The sequence below is a fragment of the Marmota marmota genome, unplaced genomic scaffold, assembly GCF_001458135.2.
Source record: "Marmota marmota marmota unplaced genomic scaffold, marMar, whole genome shotgun sequence".
Lineage (NCBI taxonomy): Eukaryota > Metazoa > Chordata > Mammalia > Rodentia > Sciuridae > Marmota > Marmota marmota.
The window spans coordinates 9,862,231-9,874,152 of NW_026000026.1; the positions used below are offsets into that span (position 1 = coordinate 9,862,231).

At 43.7% G+C, this 11,922-nt stretch overlaps 1 protein-coding gene across 2 annotated transcripts in view; it reads right to left on the reverse strand.

Moving 5' to 3' along the window:
- The window catches only part of Znf217 (zinc finger protein 217), a 47,499-nt gene extending 35,941 nt beyond the window's left edge, over window positions 1-11,558 (reverse strand). Inside the window, exon 1 of one of the 2 annotated variants that reach the window (XM_015479726.2) lies at window positions 11,539-11,558. The gene's annotated coding sequence lies outside the window, so the exon portion shown is untranslated. Of the gene's footprint in view, window positions 1-3,117; window positions 3,188-11,538 lie in introns of those variants that run through there. The other variant, XM_015479717.2, reaches the window with a different exon arrangement.
- Window positions 11,559-11,922: the final 364 nt, after the last annotated feature.

Below are 11,922 nucleotides of genomic sequence, written 5' to 3' on the forward strand. Positions count from 1 at the left end.
GCCATCCGGCGTAACGTGGCCGGCCCGCGCCCCGGCGGTTCCAGTGACAGGTACTCGGGGAGGGGGCCGCGATGGTAGTGCGCAGGCGCACAACCTACCCTCGCCTCGCAGCCTCCCCCCTCCCTTGCAAGGTGCGCCCAAGCGAGGGGAGGGGCTGGTAGCCGAACTCTTGGGTCATCCAGAATTACAAAAACCCTATACAATGGTTTTGGGTACGTTGGAAGATACCTATGTACAGAAAGCACTTTTTCAAATACCCTTCAAGTATGAGGAAGGAAAATGAGATAAGATGATTAATTATTTTTCTTTAAATTAGAATCTTCATAAAGCTAATTGTGATCTTTTTTTTTCCTAAGAAGCTGGGCTTGCGTTGCCCTTATTTCAGATTTCTAAATTTGGCCTAAATTCCAAGAAGCTATTAGGTTTGATAGAAATCCTGTGGATGAAACTAGACTAAAAGTGGGGACAAAAACAAACACAAAAAACTAGCCATTCCTCCTCTTTTCTGCACCAAATTATTTAAATCTTTTCCCAACTGTTTTCTTCCTTGCTTACAAGAAGAAAGGATGAAAGAAAGAAAAGACAGGAAAAGGTTATGATTCCAAAGGTCTGAGATATCCCCCTATCTCAACCAAGCCCCAAGGAGGAACCATGGATGAAACGATCACATCGACTAATTTTTCTGCTCCAAAATGCAAATGAATGCAAATGTGAAATGGATCTATGCAAGTCGCTACAAACAAAATAGCCAAGTTGTTTTTTTAAAAACTGGCCTTCAGTATATCCAAAATGGAAAACCTTAAAAACACATCAAGAAAAAGAAAAGCACTTAAAATATATTTCCTATATCAGAAGAAAAAAAAAAAAAGCACTACAAAAAAAAAAAAAAGATCCGGAACTGGTGAGCAACGCAATCCTTAATAAATAGGAAAAGGAATTTGAGAAGCCAGCTTAGCAAAGAGGAAGAGCTAGACCAGCCTAATGTTTTGCTGTCATTTCATATATAACTACTAGTCCCACATATGGTCTGGTTAGTCTTTTTTAGAAAGGAAGTGAATCAATTACTTACTCACACTTAATTAATTAGCAGTGCCAGAAGTAGATCCTTAGGCCAGCACTGTTTTGTTTTGTTTTGTTTTTTTCACTGCAGTACATGAATATTGATCATTTTTCAGTACTAAGTTCCTTTTCTCACAAAAGATGAATACCTTTCCTTAAAATGTTTGTTAATACCTTATTAATATTCACACTCTAAAACATACTTCAAAAACACTCTTCATGAGCAAGAAACTTCACTTTATCAAAACAAATGACTTGTGAGCCCTGCTCCAAAACAAAGAAACTATGAACAAGTGGCACCAAGTTGAGTCTAACCGTAGTGTAGCCTCACTCTACATGTTAATGGGTAACCTTTGAACTCTGAAACCTTGAATGCTGTAAACACAATAGCGCGGATAGTTAAAAAACCCAGTGTCAAAATGGAGCAAAAAGATAAGTCTCAACTTTTCAGTAGGCATAGGGAAACAATCAAATATTTTGACAAATAATCGTTTCACTAAGAACAATGGGACTCTGGCTCACAGACCTAGTTGCTACTGAACTATTTTTGGAGCAAAAGAAAAAAAAAAAAAAAGGTGGTGCTTTTTTTCCCCTATGCCCTCACAAAGCCACGACTTTGTCCAGCATTATGGCATCATAGGGTAGTTACTTTCTCCTCCCCTTCCTCCTACCACCAAAAAAAAAAAAAAAAAAAAAAAAATCTTATTATGTTGTAGCTTTTAAAACTGAAAGAGAATTGTGTTAACTGATCTATCTGCTAAGAGTTTTGTATGTGATCCTGATGTTTGAGTAAAGAATTACAAAGAGCCTTAACTCCTGGAGACCAGCCAACAAAACTGGGAAATCGTTGCAAAATTCTGCCAGTGACTGACTGCTGGGTTGCAAATACATACTGTTTTCAAAAGGCCGCGGAGCGAGGATGAGAATTCGCGGTGAGGGCTTCCTCCCTCAGCATGTAGAGGCTCACACGCCTCCGATTTATATGGAAAGCGTGTGTAGTTCATTAAAAATGGAAACTCCAAAAGTAACAGGAGAACACTAGGAACATTCAGTTTCGTAATAAGAGCTAAGAACTCGCTTTATCGTATGGAGTGAAAACTAAAAATGGAACGTTGCTTTCGGAGCCCTGGCTCCGCCCACGCGTGCTCCAGCCTCGCCTTCTCTGGGGGCCAGACCCGCTCCCAACGAGTCAGGTGCTGCTAAACGCCAGACGCGGAAAACAAAGGGGGACCCGCAGAGCTGTGCCCCCTTGTGAGCCCACTGCTCGGGACAAGCTGCCCCCAGGAGGGCCAAAAAGCAAAGCCCCTCTCAGCACCTCCTAATGCGACAACCATCAGCTTCACCTCGTTTTCCACAATCACCCACGCAGGCCCTCCTTAAGTCTGATTTCCCAATATGCGCCTATAAAGTCACATTATCTCTGATTTGATCCGAGCACTATCAGGCCTCTAGGTTTGGCTAACATCTGACTTTCTATCCAGATCCTGCTTGCCCCAGCATTCTCGGGTCTCATAACAACCACCAAAAAAAAAAAAAAAACTTCTGATTTGCTGATTTTAATAGTTATTGGAATCATCTTTTGAGATTTAGCCTTAATTAGAAGAACAGAAATTAATATGATCTTCTCTCATAAGTATTTCACTGTGGAACTATTATTATTAAAAAAAGAAGAATTTTTTTCTTTTTTTTTTTTTTTTGGAAACTGTGAGTAAATCCCTGGAGCTGAAATTGAGCCAACATAGATAATCGAAGTAAAAGTATTCAGTGTTCAGAGCAGGAAAACCTGAAAAACTGCAGTGAGGAGGCGGCAGGAAAAGAGAATGAAAAAGTTGGGCAGACCTGCCAGCATTTGCAAACTACAAAGGACATTTGAGAAGGAAACAGGGACAGCCCTTTTAACAAGACTGAATGCACTAAATGAAGTAGGAATAACAACCCGAGGGAATGCCACACTTTTTTTCTATTAAAATTTCTCAACCCCACGAAAGTCCTCACAATTTTAAACCTCCTATAAAATATCAGCATAACATATGATAAAAAATAGATAGCAGAAATTACCTTTAGGGGGGGGAAGGCAGTGCCTGGAACCTGGAAACCCTAGGAGCTGGCCAGTCCACCTGGCTGGGAGCAATACTGGAAGAGATGTGTGATTGCTGGTTTTTACAAGGAAACCAGAAAGGGAGGGGCCAAGCAGAAAGCCAATTTAAATAAAGATTTAGATATAATGGAGACCTGATTGAATAAGTCAATCACGAGAAGGTAAAGAAGTCAGTTCGATTGGAACTGTCCCTTTATCCCCCGCTGCAAACACAACCTACATCTTCCTGACATTACGTCTTGTTTTCCAAGGTTGACTTCACTTAAAATGTTCATGTAAACTTCCTTAATGATTACACGTGTACAAACACCTCTCCAAAGCTTCTAGCACTCATCAGGGATTCTGGGGGCGGAGCTTCAGGATGAAGGAAGGCGGAGAAGAGGAAAATAAGGAACATTTGAAATCCTGTTACTCAATAATCCCATCATCCCAATAATCAGAACCATTTCCCATCCACCCACTCAAACCAAAACCCTGAAGTCAGATGAAATTTCCTCCCCACATACACACATCTCCAGCCTTTCCAGTACTGTAAACTTTGCCCCCTTACCTTCTTCTCTAGCCCAGCCTAGTCGAAGGCACCTCAACCCACACCCACAATAAGGAGTGTGCGCAGATTTCTCCCAGTTTATTCCTTCCTAGGTTTGCCTTAATGTCTTTTCCATCTCTAACATTGGAGATCTTTTACAGTGGATATCAGATCATGTCACCACCCTGCTTAATGGCTTCCTATTGCCTTGGGGAAAAGAACAGACTCCACAGCATGCCTTACCAGCCCTGTAGATCTGGCTGGGCCTAGCACCCCCAGGCTCTTGTCTTAGCAAGCCTCTCACTTAATGTTCTAAACTTGAGCCACTGCCACTCCTCTGACCAGGGCCTCCAGCCTTGTCCTGCCTTTTCCCCAGCACCCCTTCTCCTTCTCTCCAGGAAATCAGCTGCTGCCTTTTCTGTTCCCCAAGCTCCTGACATGATGGCCTGATTAGGACCATCTCTGTCCAATCACCTGGGCTCTAATACACAGGTTCCACTTCTTAAGAGAAGCAGAATCCTTGAGTATAATTTAATCTCTTAGGTTTCAGTTTCTTTATCTATAAAAACGGGTGGGGAACATGACAAAAAAGATAATGAAAATACAATTATTTCTACTATAGAAATAACAAATATCCGTACTTCAACAGGGCTCTGGAGAAGGACCTGAGACAGGCTGTGCAGAGCCTGAATGCCCAGGTTTTGGGGAGTGTGGCACTGTTACAGGTATGGGAGGCAGAACAGTAAGCAAAACAAGTAGGCCTTTGTCCCGCTGGGGAGACAGATAGCACACACGGTTATATTTGTACCCCAAGGGGCCTGGTGACTGGAGAGAGTCAGACATCTGCTTATTTGATTGGGGCTCCCTGGAAAGCTGAGACCCCCCCAGGAAGTCAGATGGCAAATCATACTAAGATAGAGAGGAGTGTTTCATTCCCAGGGAAGAGAAAAGGAAAAAGGGCCCCAAGAAGAACACCAAGCTTGGGAAGGAACTGCACACATCAGGGGCCCCTGGAGCAGGACAGGGCAAGGACAGAGGAACAAGGACTTTGTAAAGACCTGGCCAAGCACTGGGGACGGAACTTCAGTTGAGGCAGGACAGGCGCCTGCTAGAGTCCAGACCCTGTGCTCTCTTGCACTTGGGCCACCAGGCCCTCCTGACTACTCCCATCACTCTGTGCTAGTATCCCTCCTCTCCTTGACTTCCAAACCCTGAAGGGCCCCAGGTCCCAATGCTGGCACCTCTCTTCTTCATCTTCTCTGGGTGCCCATAATGCCATCTCTACATGGAGGGCCCCTGCATTTATAATATTTCTCACCCAGAATTCTCCCCCCAACTCCCAAAGCTTATTTTCATGGCTGACTCCAGGTCCTGGCCCAGGTCCCTGGGTTCCAGAGTCACCCTCCCAGCAGGGATGCACATAATCACATCTCTGGGCAGTCACACTGATCTTGTCAAAATTCAAGACTGATTGTGTCACAGCCTTTGTAAAATCCCCAAAAGTCTCTGTACAATAGAAACAAAATTCCAGATAAAGTGGCTGGCAAGATCTAATGGCCCCTATTAAGACTTGGGATTATGTTCCAGGAGCCCAGGGAAGCTACGCAAAGGAGAGGGAAGTAAAACTGAAAGACCCAGGTCTGGGTTTGGCTCAGTGGTAGAGCAGTCACCCAGCAGGCTGAAGCCCTGGGTTCATCCCCAGCACGGGGGGTGGAGGGGGGTGGGGCAGTGGCTGAGCAAGAGAACCATTGAACTTCAAATATTTCTTCCTCCACAGGAAAGAGCCTGTTCTGGTTCAACAAGGACAAGCTTCAAGAAGGTGGATTCCTTTTACTTCAAGCTAACATCTTCCTCCCCCTGGCCAGGTGTATGGTCACAGAATCAGAGCTGTTCCCCATGGGCATGCCCAGCACTGGACTATGTGCCATTTCATCAACCCTCAATCCTCTTCCTTTTAGTTATAATCACCTTTTATTTGAAAAGAGGAACAGAGGTTCAGGAGGGTTAATTAGCCTGCCTAAGGTCACACAGCATACAATTTGTCTCCTACCTTCTAGACTACACTGAAACAAGTGGGTCATTTGAAACCCCAGGTCAAACTCCAGTTCTGTCACTAACCTAAATTTCCTCAATTCTAAAAATCTACACTGATGCAAGTTTCTTGGCATCCTATTTCCTGAATGTTCGCCAGTCAGCCCCCTCTGGCTCTGAGGCAAAGTTAAAACATCCTGAACTTGGGCTGTAGCTCAGTGGTAGAACACTTTTTTAGTATATAGGAGGTTCTGGGTTTAACCCAAAGTATCACAAAACAAATTTTTTAAAATTTATTCTAATTTGTTATATATGACAGCAGAATGCACTACAATTCATATTACACATATAAAGCTCAACTTTTCATATCTCTGGTTGTACACAAAGTAGAGTGACACTATTTGTGTCTTCATACCACAAAATTTTTTTAAAAAAAGCAAAAAAATCTAGCTGGGTGTGGTGACACATGCTTGTAATTCCAGTGGCTTGGAAGGCTGAGACAGGAAGATAGCGAGTTCAAAGCCAGCCTCAGCAACAGCAAGGCACTAAGCAACTCAGTGAGACCCTGTCTCTAAATAAAATACAAAATAGGGCTGAGGATGTGGCTCAGTGGTGCAGTGCCCCTGAGTTCAATCCCTGGTACCAAAATAAATAAATAAATAAATAATCCAAGGCTGAGGATATAGCTCAGTTGGTTGAGTGCTTGCCTCACATGCACAAAGCCCTGGGTTTAATCCCTGGCACCTCAAAAATAAATAAACTAATTAAAATTTTAAAAACCCAGCTGGGTGTGGTGGCATATGCCTATAATCCCAGTGGCTTGGGAGGCTAAGACAGGAGGATTGCAAGTTCAAAACCAGCCTCAGCAAAAGCAAGGCACTGAACAACTCAGTGAGACCCTGTATCTAAATAAAATACAAAATAGGGCTGGGGATGTGGCTCAGTGGTCAAGGGCTCCTGAGTTCAACCCCAGGTCCCTATAAATACATAGATAGATAGATGGATAGATAGATAGATAGATAAATTGTCCTTGGGGCTAGGGATATAGCTCAGTTGGTAGAGTGCTTACCTTGCATGCACAAAGCCCTGGGTTCAATCCCTAGCAACACACACACACACACACACACACACACACTATAAATAAAAAAATTAAAATTAAAAATCCTCCCTCCTCCCCCTCCCCCCTCAAGGACCAGCAGTTGGGCACTGGATTGCCCAAGGCTAGTCTCCTCCCACTTTTCAGCCACACCCTAGAGTTCTGGGTACACCTTCCACCTCCCTCTTCCCCGGTAGACTGTAAATCTCTTCTGAAGTAGTAAGAAAGGTCATGCAAACTTAGGTTCCAACAGCAGTTAGCAGAGTACTTTTCTCAGAGCTAAGGCAATAATGTAAAATTAAAATATTCTAGACTAGTATCACTCCTGCCCCCATGCCTTCTTCACCTTGCCCCTCAAAGCTACTTAGTAAATTCTACAGATCCCATCAACAAGATCCCATCATCACAGTCTCTCACAGGCACCTTCCTTTCTAAGCACAGAGTATCCTGTTCCTGACCTGGGTAATAATCTCATCACATGTTCTCCTCCTCCCTTCTTCCTAGCTTATAATATATTTTCCCCAAACCCACTATTAACCATCCTGCTACTGCCCTGTGTGAAAATCTCCCATTTTACCAAAACAAGTCCTAGTTCACTCTCAGGATGCCAGGATGCAAAACCACATTATGGCCCCAGCCAACCCCTCAGCCTGACTCAGTAACTATGTATTGACCACCACTCCTTTCTCCCAAGCGACTTGGCTAGGTGGTAATTATGGAGTGAGGCACAAACACAAATCGATTCCTACCCTCGTGGAGCTTATATTTGAACAGGAGAAACAGACATTGATCAAATTAAAACACAAGCAAGTAGATTACAGTATCTACCCTTGGGTAAATAATCACTCATATGCACAAAGAAGCATACACAAGGATGTTAATTGCTGCCTTGTTTATAATAGTGAAAAATTAGAAACAACCCACATGTTGCTCAAAAAAAAAAAATGGCAGTGTTAACTATGGCACATCCAAATATTCAAACAGGGACACTAGTCAAAAGCAATGAAATTGTGGCATATGTTCTCATGTGAATAGAGTACCAAGACAAGAGCTTTAAAAAAAAAAATCAATTTGCAAAAAGGTATGCCATTTTTGTTTAGAAATACACAATAATACATATTTTTAACATTTATTTTTTAGTTGTAGTTGGACACAATACCTTTATTTATTTATTTATTTATTTATTTTTATGTGGTGCCGAGGATTGAACCACCCAGGGCCTGGCATGTATTAGGCAAGCGCTCTACCGCTGAGCCACAATCCCAGCCCCACAATAATACATTTTTAAAGGAAATATATATGTGTGTACTATGTATGTATGTATAAACATAAATAGATTAAAAAAACACAGAGATCATAAGAAAAGTCTACGCAAATGCTTGAATAAAAGTTGGGGAATGCCAGGCAGCGTGGTGCATACCTGTAATCCCAGTGACTCGGGAGGCTGAGGCAGGAGAATTGCAAGTTTGAGGCCAGCCTTGGAAATTTAGTGAGACTCTGTCTCAAAATAAAAAAATAATGTAGCTCAGTGGCAGAGCACCCTGGGTTTAATCCTCAGTACCAAAATAAAAGGTATATGAGGTGATGGATATGTTCATTAGCTTGATATAATCATTCCACAATGTGTACCTTATAAAGCCACACTGTACCCCATCAGTATACACATTATTACTTGTCAATTAAAATTAATAAATATTTTACTTTTCTTTTTCCTTTGTGGTGCTGGGGATTGAACCCAGGGCCTTTGCATGCAAGGCTAGCAACTGAGCTATATCCCCAGCCCAAATATTTTAAACATATAACTAATGTGTTAAATTTTGGGAGAGGGTACAAAACATTAGAAATAATTTTTTTTTTTTTTTTTTTTTGGCGGGGGGGGGGGTACCAGGGATTGAACTCAGGGGCACTCAACCACTGAGCCACATCCCCAACCCTATTTTGTATTTTATTTAGAGACAGGGTCTCACTGAGTTGCTTAGCACCTTGCTTTAGCTGAGGCTGGCTTTGAACTCGTGATCCTCCTTTCTCAGCCTCCTGAGCTGCTGGGCCACCATGCCTGGCTTGGAAATAAAATTTCTGATAAACCAAATTTTTGTGTACTCACTCCTACCCTTGGATGCCTGCCCCACCCTGGCTTTCAATCTCCCTAAACCCATCACATACCACATATAGGCAAAAATCAAGTAGTTGCTGTCCCACCCATTCTGCTTCCCCAGAGGTCCTCTCCAAATGCTAGCTTCTCCAAGCCCTTGGCCTTTGTTCAATATCTCCATGGCACCTCCTGGATCATGCCCAGCCCGCATGTATACTCCTCTTCCCACCTGAAGGAAGGCCAGTGTCCTGCATGTACTGGAACAGCAGCTTTCATGCAAGGCGACAATGCCCCAAAATTTAGCTGTTGTATTTAAACTTTTTTTTTTTTTGGTGCTGGGTATTGAACCCAAGGCCTTGTGCATGCAAGGCAGGCATTCTACCAACTGAGCAATGTCCCCAGTCCTATCATATTTAATTATATAGATATGATTCCTGGATTTTTCGTTCATTCATTTATTTCTCACTCAACGAATTTATACATATGCATATAAATGTAAATATATATGTAAAAAATATTTTTACAAAACAGTTTTTATAGGGCTGGGAATAGAGCTCAGTCGGTAGAGTGCTTGCCTTCTTGCGTTTCATGCACAAGGCCCTGGTTCAATCCCCAATACCTCCCCCCCACACACACACACACAAAGTTTTTATATACATGTATAAAAATATGTGTGTGTAATATATATACAAACATGCCTTTACATATATGTATGTATTTTTATAAAATTTGTGTGTGTGCTGCTGGGATGGAACCCAGGGCCTCACACATACTAGGCAAGTCCTCTACCACTGAGCTACATTAAGCACCTACTGTGTGCCAGGCATTGTTCTAGGAGTTGGGGACACAACAGGAAACGACACAGAACAAAATGCCTTTCCTCGTGAAGTTGGCATTTAATACTATCATGTCAGATGACCAGTACTAATGCAAAAAATAAGGGGGTCAAGAGGATGGGAAGGGGGGTAGATATTAAATAGGCAGGTCCTGAAAGGCTTCATGAGACATCCGGGTAAAGCCCTGAAGTGGTGGCAGTGGGAGCCATAAGGATTTCCGGGGGAAGAACATTCCAGGCTCAGTGACTGGCCTGCAAAGTCCTTGAAACAAAGCATGCCCCACAGTTAGGAGCACAGAGACTGGGGTGGCACTGTGCCTGCCACACAGAGGAGCTAGACATTGGCCTGGGGGCATGGTGTGGATGGCATGGGGCTTTGTGGCCCTGATATGAGCAGAATGACAACCTGATTCTGTGACTGAGTGACTTATTGAACCACTGATATAGCCAAGAGCATTCCTAAAATAGGAGCAGAGGCTCCTTGGCTGAAATCACTGTGATAGTTAAGGGGATCCAATTTTCAGGTTACTTCTGCAACAATAATAATAATGGTAACAGTAAAAACAGGGGAAGGAAATCAAAACAATTTGTTCAGCTCATGCTGGGCCAGCCTCAGCTCCATATCTGGTTTATACCCTGGTGTTCGGTAGTTATCGGGATAACCTGTATATTTAAAGTCATATACACCGACGTGATTCTGCAATCTGTATTTGGGGTAAAATTGGGAGTTCAAAACCCACTTGAATCAAATGTATGAAATATGGTATGTCAAGAGCTTTGTAATGTTTTGAACAACCAATTAAAAAAAAAAGAAGAAAATAAATAAATAAATTGAAAATAAATAAATAAATAAAGTCATATACAGATGTGCAAAGCCCAGCCGTGGTGAGCACACTTACTTAATAGCTAACTTCCCTGATTTAAGGCTCTGCAACTAGAATGAAGTGTTCTTCTCGCCCAGATCCAATTCCAAACCCCATGCAACCCCTGGGACTAGACCATTATTTTTAGTCCTAAACACTACCTTGGCCTCAGGAGAACAGAGAACAGTAATGGCAACCTGGTGAGAGCTCTTCCAGGCCAAGCACAGGATAGGTACTTGGGGGTTCTCAGGCAGGCTCAGAATCAGGGTCTCCCCACTGTGAAAGGAAGCACCTGCAATAGCCAAAGGTCTATGCTTTTGAAACTAGCTCTCTGTATTCTAACCAAAGCTTCAACACAGGGTATGGGTGAGGCAGGAGGATCACTAACTGAGCAATACCCTGTCTCAAAATAAAATTTAAAAAATAAAAGGACTGGGGGTGGGCATCAGTGGTACAGCACTCCTGGGTTCAATTCTCAACACCAAGCCAAAAAAAAAAAAAAAGACAAAAAAGGCTTCAGGGTCCAGCTTGACCAGCTCTGCCACCTCATTCTGACTTCCTGCCCTCTGTTCCCCTCATTTTACAGATGGAGTAAGAGCATTCACTGACACTCTTACATGTGTGGGGGGAATCTCGCACACAGCAAGCTCTAGATTTAGGTTAAGACAAGCCACCATCATAAAGACCATTGCTCAAGTTCACAGAAGATCACCAGGAATCCAAACCAGGTGGGACCCCCACACTGTGTTCTTTCCCAGGGCAGGGCCCTACCAGGGAACCTAGTCTTGGGTGGGCAAAGAGTAGGGAGCTTGTTTATGGCAGGTAAGGGACAGACAGATTAGAGCCAGACTGGTCTACTCCAGAACCAGAATAGCTCCGCCATTAGCCTGATGCCCGGTACACACAAAGCAAATGGAACTCTTTGGAGAATATACCTTGCTCTCGGAAGGTGGGGGACGGCTGGCCTTCAGTGCTCCCTTGGCATCTTCTCCAGAGGATAGGTGGAGCGAGGCCTGAAGAAGGAGGAGCCGAAGGTGAGGGCTTTGGCAGGGCAGGGAGGCCGTGGGGAGCGCAGGCGTACCCAGGTGTGCCCTCCAGCCACACCACAGCAGGCCCTGGGACTCGGGGGACGCTGAGGTAGGAGCTGCACCCCGACCGGGCGCAATGAGGAGGCCACCTGGCTGGACCTGAGGCCGGCTCCTGCGACTCTTCCAGGCCCACGCTCCTTCACCACTTTATGGCGGGCTTTTGCTCCTGGGAAACCGGAAATAGACAAAACACAGTCTTTCCAGAAGCAAGACCCAAATCCTGGCCAGGGC